The sequence below is a fragment of the Podarcis pityusensis genome (assembly GCF_964106645.2).
Source record: "Podarcis pityusensis genome assembly, chromosome: 14".
Taxonomy (NCBI): Eukaryota; Metazoa; Chordata; class Lepidosauria; order Squamata; family Lacertidae; genus Podarcis; species Podarcis pityusensis.
The window spans coordinates 14,262,028-14,273,704 of NC_138039.1; the positions used below are offsets into that span (position 1 = coordinate 14,262,028).

At 43.0% G+C, this 11,677-nt stretch overlaps 1 protein-coding gene and 1 long non-coding RNA gene across 3 annotated transcripts in view; one reads left to right on the top strand and one right to left on the bottom strand.

Moving 5' to 3' along the window:
• The window catches only part of TMC5 (transmembrane channel like 5), a 36,304-nt gene extending 29,548 nt beyond the window's left edge, over positions 1-6,756 (bottom strand). Inside the window, exon 1 of one of the 2 annotated variants that reach the window (XM_080981017.1) lies at positions 5,896-6,756. The gene's annotated coding sequence lies outside the window, so the exon portion shown is untranslated. The remainder of the gene's footprint in view (positions 1-5,895) is intronic. The other variant, XM_080981016.1, reaches the window with a different exon arrangement.
• The window catches only part of LOC308463135, an 83,035-nt gene that overhangs the window by 12,719 nt on the left and 58,639 nt on the right, over positions 1-11,677 (top strand). The gene's annotated exons all lie outside the window — the stretch shown is intronic.

Genomic DNA, 11,677 nt, shown 5'->3' on the forward strand with positions numbered 1-11,677 from the left:
CACCCCTATTTTCACTGGAGAAACATTGGAGAGTATGTCTCACCCAGCTTAACTAAAGATCAAATTACATCAGCACTAACATTAACTGTGGTTAAGTGCTGATAACAGAGCCTGAAATCTCAGTTTTAAACTTTGGGTTAAGGATTACGGTCTTTATTTTTATGCTAATACTTTGGTTTATGAACTGGTTGAATTGTGGATTGTTTTGTATTTTTATTGTTGACCCCCCCCCACCCCCATTTTTTTTCCTTACAATACTTAAAAACGTATATTTCAGTCTGGGAACAAATTCCGTTGATACGTGTCTGTCTACAGCACTGGGCCTCAATAGGAAAGCCAAAATTTTTTCTTCTAAACTGTGCTTTTGTCTTCAGGTTAGGATTAACCTGTTCTGGCCTTTTTATGTTATTCCTATGAGATGACATGTTTAAGCTTGCCAAAAAACCAAACACAAATCCCATCTTCAAATATCCACTACGTCACTTAGAAACCACAAGGAAATACTGGGTGCTAAAAGAGTTAGCATACCTTTGGCATTTGTTCAGCGAGACCAGGAAAGGTAGAAATGCTTTCATGGTCCTCAAGACAAAGGTCAGCCATTTTACTTGAACATAAGCAGCCTACCCTCTCTATCGGGTCATCAGGAACTTGCTGTCAGCAAAGGTTCCAGGTGGCAATATAAAACATGGCAAATAAGTTAATACATTGTTTTACTCGGACTTCGATACCAACACGATACCAACACCATCAGCAAAACTCTTTTTCTTCCCAGAATCCTGAAGGAAAGTGTTTATGCTTCTACAAAACTAATTTGTGTAATACAGAAAGGAATAGTTTTTCTCTCTCTCACACACACACACAGCCTTGATTCTGCTCTCTCCAGCTACTTTTTTTTTTTAAAAAAAATTAATATAAATTTTATTTTCAATGCAACATTACAACAAAAATTACAAACATTGAATCCAAAATAAAACTATACAAACAAGAAAGAAAAACAAAACACAAACAGGAAAAAAGAGAAAAAAAGAAAAAAGGGGGGAGCACACATCTACAAATAAAACCGTATCTTCATTCTAGTCTAGTCATTCATTGAATTTGACATGTCTGTGTGTGTGTGTGTGTGTGTGTGTGTGTGTGTGTGTACGTTTGAAAAAAAAAGAAAGTAGCTGGTCATATGTATGTAGCAGCTACTTTCTTTTTCTTTCAAACGTACACACACACACAAACATGTCAAATTCAATCATATAGTTAAATAAAGTGTGTCATTTTGCCCTCAGTCGGTATGCCACCTTAGCACATCATGCTATTATTAAGTGATTTAATCACCAAGGTCAAAACAAACAGGACAAGCTCCAGGATCAAGGAGTCCCTTTGCAATGTTCCCTCCCCTCCTATATATCCTGCCTGCCCCATACATTTGAAGAAGTAGCACACCACCTTAAAGAGCCACCGCTCCCCCCCCCCAAAAAAAATCCTAGGAGCTACAGTTTGCTAAAGGTGATGAGAATTGTTGGGAGAGACCCCATTGTCACCCTACAGTGACAATTCCCAGAGTTCTCTGGGAAGCTCTGTGAGGGAAATAAGGGCAATGGCTGCACCAGAAAAGAAATGGGGGGGGGGGGGCACAGAAGGGGCAAGGTATATTTCTCTGGACTCAAAAATTTAAGGTCATTCTTCCTTGTCCCTGCTATAGACTTGTAGCTTCACTGGCTCTGGGTATTTATTTATTTTAGCTCATTCACTTTATTGCTTTCAGGATGTTCTCAACCAACTTGAGCAGTGAGAAACTGCAACCTCAAAGTAATAGCCTGAGCCATCAGAATCAACAAAGAGTGAGGCTCTTTTGCTTCTCAGGTTACATCGAACTGAATACTGTACTGTGTTTGCTACCAGTTCCAGGTTATAATTTAATGAGATGTATCACTTTCAAGAACTTCACCGACCAAGTTCATTTGGAGCAGGAAGGAGAGGAAATTAAAATATATGGAATCTTTGTTTGCTTTTAAAGAACACAGCAATTGCATTAGCAATCTCTGCAACCATGATATCTTTTTAGAAAACTATTTCCCATTAAGATAGATCAGGAAGGCTGAACCACAGGCTGCCTTCTCTCTTTGGTCGTTTGGACTCTCTCCACGCTACACATCTTCCCCAGTCACACCAAGGTGTGCAAAAAATAGCCTAAGTTTACATCCATTGCCCACCCACTTTTGACTGCCTTCTTCCACACAACTGCACCCCCACCACCACGTGCCCACCCCCCTCCCAGAAATTGATTTGGCCCTCAGCAAACAGGCAGGCTGCATATATTCGAAGCACATTTCCCCCCCTCCAAAAATTCTGGTTGCTGTAGTCTACCCCTCATAGAGTTACAATTCCCAGCAACACTTAACAAACTACATTGCCCAGAATTCCTAGAGGTGGGAAATGTGCTTTAAAGATATATCATATACACAGCGAGAGATAGAGATATTAGTAACCACACCTTGATTTACAGAGAAATAGGCTTTTTCTCCACAGACTACCTTCTAGGTTTCTGCTACTATGGGGCAAATAAAAATGTTCCACTAACGCTAAAGAAGTATCCTGAATTTGGCAAGTAGTGCAGAGCCAAGGGGTGCTGTTTTCAGAAGGACAGTTGTGAAATAATATGGTTCACAGCCTTTATCATGTTCTTCCCCATAAAAATACAGTTAAGGTAGGCTTCTAGATGGAAGGAAAACTGAGGCTGAAAGTTAATCCTCATAGAAGTACAGAGCCAGCCCTTCCACTGGGCACCATAAGACATCTTCCGAAGTTTCTAAGTGGGTAGGTTGGCAGCCAGGTGTGGAAACTGCCCATAAGGTAAGGAGAGCTCACCTGAGTTCAGATCCTGTTCTGTGCACCTTGATTCCTGAGAGCATGATGCTCATGCTGATTAGAGCAGACATGTGGTGGGAGCCAGGCTTTCCAAGGGCTCCCCACAACCTTCGGAGCAGTCTTTATCCCAATCTACAAGCCCATCCACTTGAGCTAGCTACCATGAATAGCAGCCAGCTCATATCCCCACTGTACATTTAAAGCACTTTTAAAGCATATGGCTTCCACCCAAAAAGGAATTATGGGAACTGGAGTTCACCCCTCATAGAGACACAATACCCAGCACCCTTAGAAAACTACAGTTGCCAGGATTCTTTGGGGGAAGTCATGTTCTTTAAATCTGCTTTAAACAGTGAGAAGATTATGGTTGTGGGGATCCTGCTGGGGGTGGGCTTAGGCAGATGCCTGAATTTCCCATCTCCCAAGGCTGGAGGTCCAAGATGAATGCAGCAGACAAAGTTAAAGTTGCAAATTGCAATCCTGTACCCCAGGTACAGGGAAGTTTTTCTTCAGCCTGAGAGCCACATTCCCTCATGAACATCTTTCTTGGGGTCACACGGAAGTGGTGGGTGTGGTCAGAGACAAAATATAGATGAAGGAAGATGGAAAAGTAAGTGGAGCAACAGATGTGACTCTTACATTAAGGTAAAAGGTAAAGGACGCCTGGACGGTTAAGTCCAGTCAAAGGCGACTATGGGGTTGCGGTGCTCATCTCGCTTTCAGGCCGAGGGAGCTGACGTTTGTCCACAGACAGTTTTCCGGGTCATGTAGCCAGCATGACTAAACCACTACTGGCGTACAGATGACCGTGACGAGTGCCAGAGCACACGGAAACGTTTACCTTCCTGCCGCAGCGGTACCTATTTATCTACTTGCACTGGCGTGCTTTCGAACTGCTAGGTTGGCAGGAGCTGGGACAGAGCAACGGGAGCTCACCCCCTTGTGGGGATTCGAACCGCCGACCTTCCAATCAGCAAACCCAAGAGACTCAGTGGTTTAGACCACAGCGCCACCCACGTCCCTATACTCTTACATTAGGCCTCATCTGCATTATACATTTAAAGCAGTATCACTGCACTTTAAACAGTCATAGGTTCCCCCAAATAATCCTGGGAACTGCAATTTGTTAAGGCTGCTGAGAGTTGTTAGGAGACTCCTATTCCCCACCCAGAGCTACAATTCCCAGAATTCCCTTGGCAGAGGGTTAGACTGTTAAACCGTTCTGGGAATTGTAGCTCCTGACAACTTTCATCACCCTCAACAAACTAGTTTTTAGGATTATTTGGGAGAAGCCATGACTATTTAAAGTGGTACAATACTGCTTTAAATATATAGTGCAGGTGGGGCCTCTGTACAGAAGGCCAAATTCCAGTGACACAAAATCTAGACTATAACACACATCTGTATCCTCCATCCAAAGGAGGATGTGTCACAATTTGATGACACATTTCAGTCAGGCACTTCTGAAGGAGACAGGACATGTGCTGCTAAGTACCGGTATATTAAAATCCTATCAATTTCTACAAGGACTAGACATACTTTATTTGCCTTGGGGCACCACCTGTTAACATAAGCATTGCAGTTAACTGATAAGGAAGAATAACATATTACATAAAACTCCTTCTACAATAAAGCAAGCACTAAGTTTACATGTGCAAGCACTTGTGTTTATATATGCAGTTTTGAATTTCTTCAGCTGCAACCAAATTTTAAGATTTTATAAGACTGAGAAAATAAATTGGAACCTGTTGTTTTTTTTAAGTTACCTGTCCATCAGAAAGGATAACAGCTACACTATTTTATTTTATTTCACAACACTTATACACTGCTTTATTTTAATAAAAGCTCTAAGTGGTTTTATTATCCTATCCTGCTCTTTTCAAAGACCTTGGCATACTTATAGCTGTTGACACTAATGTTTGCTAATCAGCCTTGATGAAAATTCCCACCCCCATCAGATCATTATGCTGTTGTTCACTTCCTTATTGACTAAATGTCCAAAGGTGGATTATAAAAATTACACAGATCCTTTGGGAGCAGAAAGGAAGTTCAGAATTTTTCTTTAAAGCAGGAAGAGTTTTCTATTACAAACCACTTTAACAAACACTCATCAAACTCAATAGGGCCAACTTTCCAAAAATACATCTAGGATGGGAACGTTAAAGTTAAATACATCTTTCAAAAATCTAACCAGTCACTGTGTTCTTTCTGTACTTCCTAATTGATAGCTTCTATATCCCAAACTCCCTGATAAAACACACACACACAAAATACTACAAAATACGTACAGTACACAAACACACACAAGAGGGGGTGTCCTCAGGGGGAAAAAATGGAGGAAGGAGAAAGTATAACACCAAAAGTGTGAAGCAGGCTAGTTTCTCAGTAAGAATAATGCTTGTAACAGTTTGCATCAGATCTCGGGTTGTACAAAAGCTAGAAACTTAATCCTTTTCTCTATTTTGTTTTAATGAAACCTGGGAATCTGGGGGTTAGGGTTTTCCAGAGGAAGCAACAGTCTCCATTTCCCACCTCTGTGGACACCTATATTTTTATCTGTATAATGTGTTTGAGTGTGTTTAAGGTCTCTAGGTCTCTTTGTATTTTGGCGCTAGCACTGGTACAAAGTCAGCCCTTTACATGAAGACCCTGGCAATGAGAGAGGTGCAAGAGTAAGGAAGCTCTCTGCATGGGTGTCCTGACGATTTTTTAAAAACTACAAAGTGATAGCAGACAGGTGAGAGCAGGCTAGTTTCTCAGCAAAAGGTAAAAAAGAAAGAATGCTGCCTGCACATTTATTCTCGTAACTCAGACTCTACAAATGCTAGAAAAGTAAGCTTTTTGAAAACAGAAAGCTGAGTATCTGGGGAGGGAGCCCCCTCGCCCACACCCCCTGCGGATGCCCATGGAGCCGTGGGAAGCGCCAGGAAGGGAAAGAGGTTCTCTTGTAAGACCACCCACGCGGTATAAACAAGGGGGGAGAGAAACAAGTCCTGAAACAGACAAGGAAGTAGTAATGATGTCGTGGCTTTTTACCTCTTGGAAGGAGCCGGCTCTCCTCTCCACTCAGGGATGCAGCAGCCGGCTAGTGGATCCGGCCAGCAGCGGGAAGGTTTTGCTGAAATGTTGCAAGCTCCGCTCAAGTCATCATTCTGGTCCTCTTCTGCTTTCTCAGGAAGTGGCTGGCAGAGAATCCCAGGCGGGTGCGGGGGCGGGTGGAGAGAGGCAAGGGTTCCGCCCCCGGCAGATCAGCAGGTGCCGACACCTTAAGGTGCCCTCGTCCCCAGCAGCAACCCACCCACTGCCCCGCAAAGGCACAGTCGCAACACACAAAGGTGGTGCGTTAAAGGAACGTCTCGTCCGGGCAGCTGAGGTTACAGCAGCTCTGGGGGACAATCTCCATTCCTGCATCCAAACCCCGGGATTTCCCCCTCGAAGCTCAGCTGAAGGTTTGCTAGCAGTAATTGCAACGAAAGTCCACCCCCCCCCCGTGCTTTGCCTGATGCTTAACCTGTTGCCTGTTTTCACTGGCGTGTTCACATTTCCGCATAACTATACGCATTCATTCTTTGTCCGAGGTCTGTGCTATTCAACGTGAGTAGGCAATATAAAACCACAGGAGACACAGAGAAACGTTGCTGTGTTGCGTCGATACTGTACTATATACTTGTACTATGTACACGCCAGCGCCTCAGTGGGTGGTCGAAAAACTTACCTAAGAAGAGCCCTGCTGGATCAAGCCCAATGGTCCGTCTAGGGAAGTATCCTGTTCCCACGGAGGGCAGCCACATGCTCATGAGAAGCCCATAAGCAGGACCTGAGCAGAAAAGCACTCTCCCCTCTTGTGATTTACAGCAACCAGTATTCAGAGGTGTACTGTGTGAAGGCAGAACATAGCCATTAGGGCTGGTAGCCATTGATGAGCCCGATCCTTCATGAAGTTGTCTAATCTCTTAAAGTCACCCAAATTGGGTTGTTGTTGTTGTTGTTACTATTATTAAATTTATTTATTTGGTTTTTCAGATTAAAATTTTACAGTCACATTTCCAACATACAACATAAAAACAAGATTCCAAGGAATCTCCTGGACTTCCCTCCTCCCCTTTGTGGGTCCTACTGTTAATCATTTCCCCCTGCATCTTTTACAATACAGTGGTACCTCGGGTTACATACGCTTCAGGTTACATACGCTTCAGGTTACAGACTCCACTAACCCAGAAATAGTGCTTCAGGTTAAGAACTTTGCTTCAGGATGAGAACAGAAATCATGCTCCGGTAGCGTGGCAGTGGCAGGAGGCCCCATTAGTTAAAGTGGTGCTTCAGGTTAAGAACAGTTTCAGGTTAAGAACGGACCTCCGGAACGAATTAAATACTTAACCCAAGGTATCCAAATCTTTTACATCTCCATTATGTTCAAAATTCACCATTAAAAGTGTTATTCCAATCCTACTAACAATGTTAGCTGTTTACAATGGTTTTTAAGATAAGTTATAAATTTCCCCCATTCCTTATTAAAATTTTGGTCTTGATTTCTGATTCTTCCGGTCATTTTAGCCATTTCGGCATAATCCATCAACTTAATCTGCCATTCTTCTGGTGATCATCGCTATATTTTTGGGGGCTGTAACCAACTAAGTTCTACTCAGAGAAGACCTGCTGAAATTAGTGGCCCTTTCCTTGGAGAAAGAGGGTGGAATAAAAGTGTGATATAGGTACCGGTGTATTATATTACATTATATGTACTATTATTATTGAATTGGTATTCCACTATTCTTCTTAAAGGAGGACAGGGTGGCACACAACAAGCAATAAACAATTTGAATTAAAAATAAATAAATAGAAACAATTCCAATACAGATACAGAGGTTTATGTATATCAGCCTGGATAGCTCAGTTGATTAGCATGTGGTGCTGATAATGCCATGGTTGCTGGTTTGATCCCTGTATTGGCCAATTGCAGATTCCTGCATTGCAGGGGGTTGGACTAGATGATTCTCAGTGCCCCTTCCAACTTTGCAATACCATTCTATGATTCCATGTTATGACTCACGAGCTTGGATAGTTCTGTGCAAGTGGCTTTGCCAGCTACAAGGGTCAGGCTTGGAAAGTGCCGTGCCTTTGCCTACACCGTTTCAAGCCATGCAGGCAAAAAGTGCCTCATCTGATGTCATTGTGTCATCAGCTGGTTGACAGGTGGGTAGCCTTGCCCACCTGCCAGATGTGACCTGCAGCAGGTGAGGGAAATAAAGATCTGGCTTGCCAGCTGGCTCCAGCCTCCAATATTAGCTGGAAGGAGTGCACTGACATACAAAGGTGAGTCTAATTAATTTGCTCTTTTTTAAACAATATGTGAACCGAAATACAGTGGTACCTCGGGTTAAGTACTTACTTTGTTCTGGAGGTCTGTTCTTAACCTGAAACTGTTCTTAACCTGAAGCACCACTTTAGCTAATGGGGCCTCCTGCTGCTGCCGCGCTGCCGGAGCACGATTTCTGTTCTCATTCTGAAGCAAAGTTCTTAACCTGAGGTACTATTTCTGGGTTAGCGGAGTCTGTAACCTGAAGCGTATGTAATCCGAGGTACCACTTTATAGCCTGCCATAGAAATTTGCATAGAGTTTTGCAATGCAGTTCTGCAGCCAAGAAATGTGTGCAGAAAAATGCATATGTTAGTGGAATCAGCAAACAAAAATGAATCACATTAGGGAAAATTGCTTTGCAAAAGTGTGCAAAATAGGCAACATTATATTTTAAAAATAGTATTTTAAGAGAATTGCACTAAAATGCTGGTGGATTTTCAATATAACTTTTTTTATTGGAAATTGATGGGGAAAAACAAAGAACCGAATTCAAGGTGGGATAAAATGAGAAACTGAAAGAAACCAAAATTGACAGAGTCACTCACATACCCATACACTATACCTATTTTGATCCATATACAACCCTACCTGATGCTCCACTGTTGTGATTTACTGGGGCAAGAGGGGAGCTGCCAACTGTTTTCTTATGTTTAGATGTCAAAAGTGTTAGGAAGAATGATTACTCTGCTGAGTTCCTGTTAATCTTGGAAGAAATAACAACCTGTAGCTTGGAACAGTCGGTCTGGAACATGTGGCTCTTTGCTTGAGTGCAGTCCTACAGAATGTCCCAAGCATCTGTATACCTGTACTGGAGGTTTACATGGGCTCTGTGCCATCTGGCTGAAAGCAAGTCCAAACTGCAGCTTACCGTTTCTATAAACAAATAAGTGGGAAGCACTTTCTTGCTGAATTCAGTGCTTCATTCCTGCTATTATCCCCTCCAGTATAAGGAAATAATAGCTATGGCCAAGAATTGGCTATCTTGTGACTTGTGCCAACTCAGAATTGTAAATAAAAATGTGACCCAAGGAAATAGCTCTGAAAAGTGCTAAGAGTAGTAAATACGAAGTGAGGAAAGTGTTTCACTCTAGACTCAAACCCGGTCAGTTGTAAATAAGGGGTCCACCTCCACTGCCATGTCCTTAGCACCCCCCCCAGGTAATACCACCACACACTAGAGGGCGGTACTGTCTACTTTGGGGACCAATGATCTAGATCCATTTCAATCTGGATTCAGGAGTGAACATACCTTGGTGAGCCTGGTGGGTGACCTCTGTTGGGAGAGGTACAGGGGGATTGTGACCATGTGGCTCTTACTAGATTTTTCATCAGCTGTTGACACCATGGTTCATGGAGCCCTTCTGGACCATCCATCAGGAGCAGAGTTCACACCCGGGCACGCCACCTGCCTGCAACTCCCAAGCCTCCCCTGGGCTGTCAAAATGAAGACAAAGCGGCGCAGCTCCCCGCTTCCCCCGATGGCTTGGGGTAGGCTTGGGAGTCACGGGCGGTGTGACGAATGTCACCTCCCTCAGCAATGACACCTGGGGCAGTACATCCCCCTGTCCCCCTTCCTACACCTTTGCTTAACAGCAACTCCCCCGTAGCTGATGAAGTCCTCTCACAAATTCAGCAAAAACAAATTAGAGATGAGCTTGCAGTAAATCTGGGAGAGATGTGTACAGCTTTTAACCAAATGAAAAAACAACAAAGCCAGTGGACCTGATGGGATACATGCCAAAGTCTTCAAAGTGGGCGGAATTGAACTTACACAACAGCTTCACAAGTGCATCGAAAAATCTGGGAGAAAGAGGAGCAGACTTTAGCCAAAATTATCAATCTTTTTAAAACAGGTGAGAGAACTGATTGCGGAAACCATCAAGGCATCTCTTTATTAGTTGTGGCCGGCAAAATTATTGCAAAGATCTTAGCAAACTGTCTCCTAACAATATCCGAGACTACCCTTCCTGAATCCCAGAATGGTTTTCAACCTTCTAGGGGGTCAGTGGACATGATTTTCATTGCTCGATAGCTTCAAGAAAAATGCAGAGAGCAAAACCAACCCCTGTATATGCCCTTTATTGACCCGACTAAGGCCTTCAACACTGTAAATCGTAATGCCCTGCAGACTGTACTTCTGAAAACTGGCTGCCCAGATAAATTTGTGAACACTCTTTGGCTCCTCCATGATAATATGACATCAACAATCACAGATAAAAATGACTCTCAAAGTGGAGCATTCATAGTGGGATCAGGTGTTAAACAGGGTTGTGTTATCGCCCCAACTCTATTCATTATTTTCATTGCCATGATCCTACACTTTGTTGAAGGGAAACTCCCCAACGGAGTAGAAATCATATCAAACATATGGAAAGCTCTTTACTCTGAATAGGCTGAAAGCAAAGAGTAAGGTTACCGTAACTTCCATCATAGAGCTTCAGTATGCTGATGACAACATAGCATGTGCACACTCAGAGGCTGACCTCCAAATCATCCTAAATATCTTCACAAAAGCTTATGAAAAGCTTGGCCTATCACTCAACATCCAAAAAACCAAAAGTGTTGCACCAACAAGCACAAAACAACCCCTCTGCAGTGCCACAAATCCAATTTAATGTGTAACGTTGGAAAGTGTCAATCACTTCTCCTACCTGGGCTTTCCACAAGGGCTGACATGATGCCGAAATCCAGTATTGCCCAATTTCTGCGAGTGTAGCTTTCTTCCGATTGAAGTACAGAGTGTTTGTGGACTGGGGCATTCACAGGGAAACCTAAATGCTTGTTTACAAAGCTATTGTACTACCAACCTTACTGTACGCTTGTGAAACATGGACCACTTATAAACGCTATCTCCAACTCCTCGAAAGATTCCATCAATGGTGTCTCTGAAAAAAAATTACACATCACTTGGGAAGACAGGTGAACTAATGCCAGTGTTCTGGAAGAAGCAAAGATCACCAGTGTCAAAGCAATAATTCTTCAACATCAACTTCACTGGACTGGTCATGTTGTTTGGATGCCTGATTATCGTCTTCCAAAGCAACTACTCTACTCTGAACTTAAAAATGGAAAGCATAATGCTGGTAGTCAACAAAAGAGGTTTAAAGACTCTCTCAAGGCAAATCTTTAAAAATGTAGTATTAACACCAACAATTAGCAAACACTGGCCTGCGAGCGCTCCAACTGCAGACCAGCCTTTACCAAAGGTGTAATGGACTTTGAAGACACTCAAACTCAGGAAAAGGGAGAAACGTGCTAAGAGGAAGGCATGTTTCGCAAATCCTCACCGTGATTAACTCCCACCTAGAAACCTACGTCCCCACCATGGAAAGACGTGTGGATCCAGAATTGTCCTCCACAGCCACTTACGGACTCACTTTTAAAAGTGTTCATGGAAGACAATCTTACTTGACTAGAGCAATCGCCAAAGAAGACTTTAGTTCCTGAATCTCCTACAGA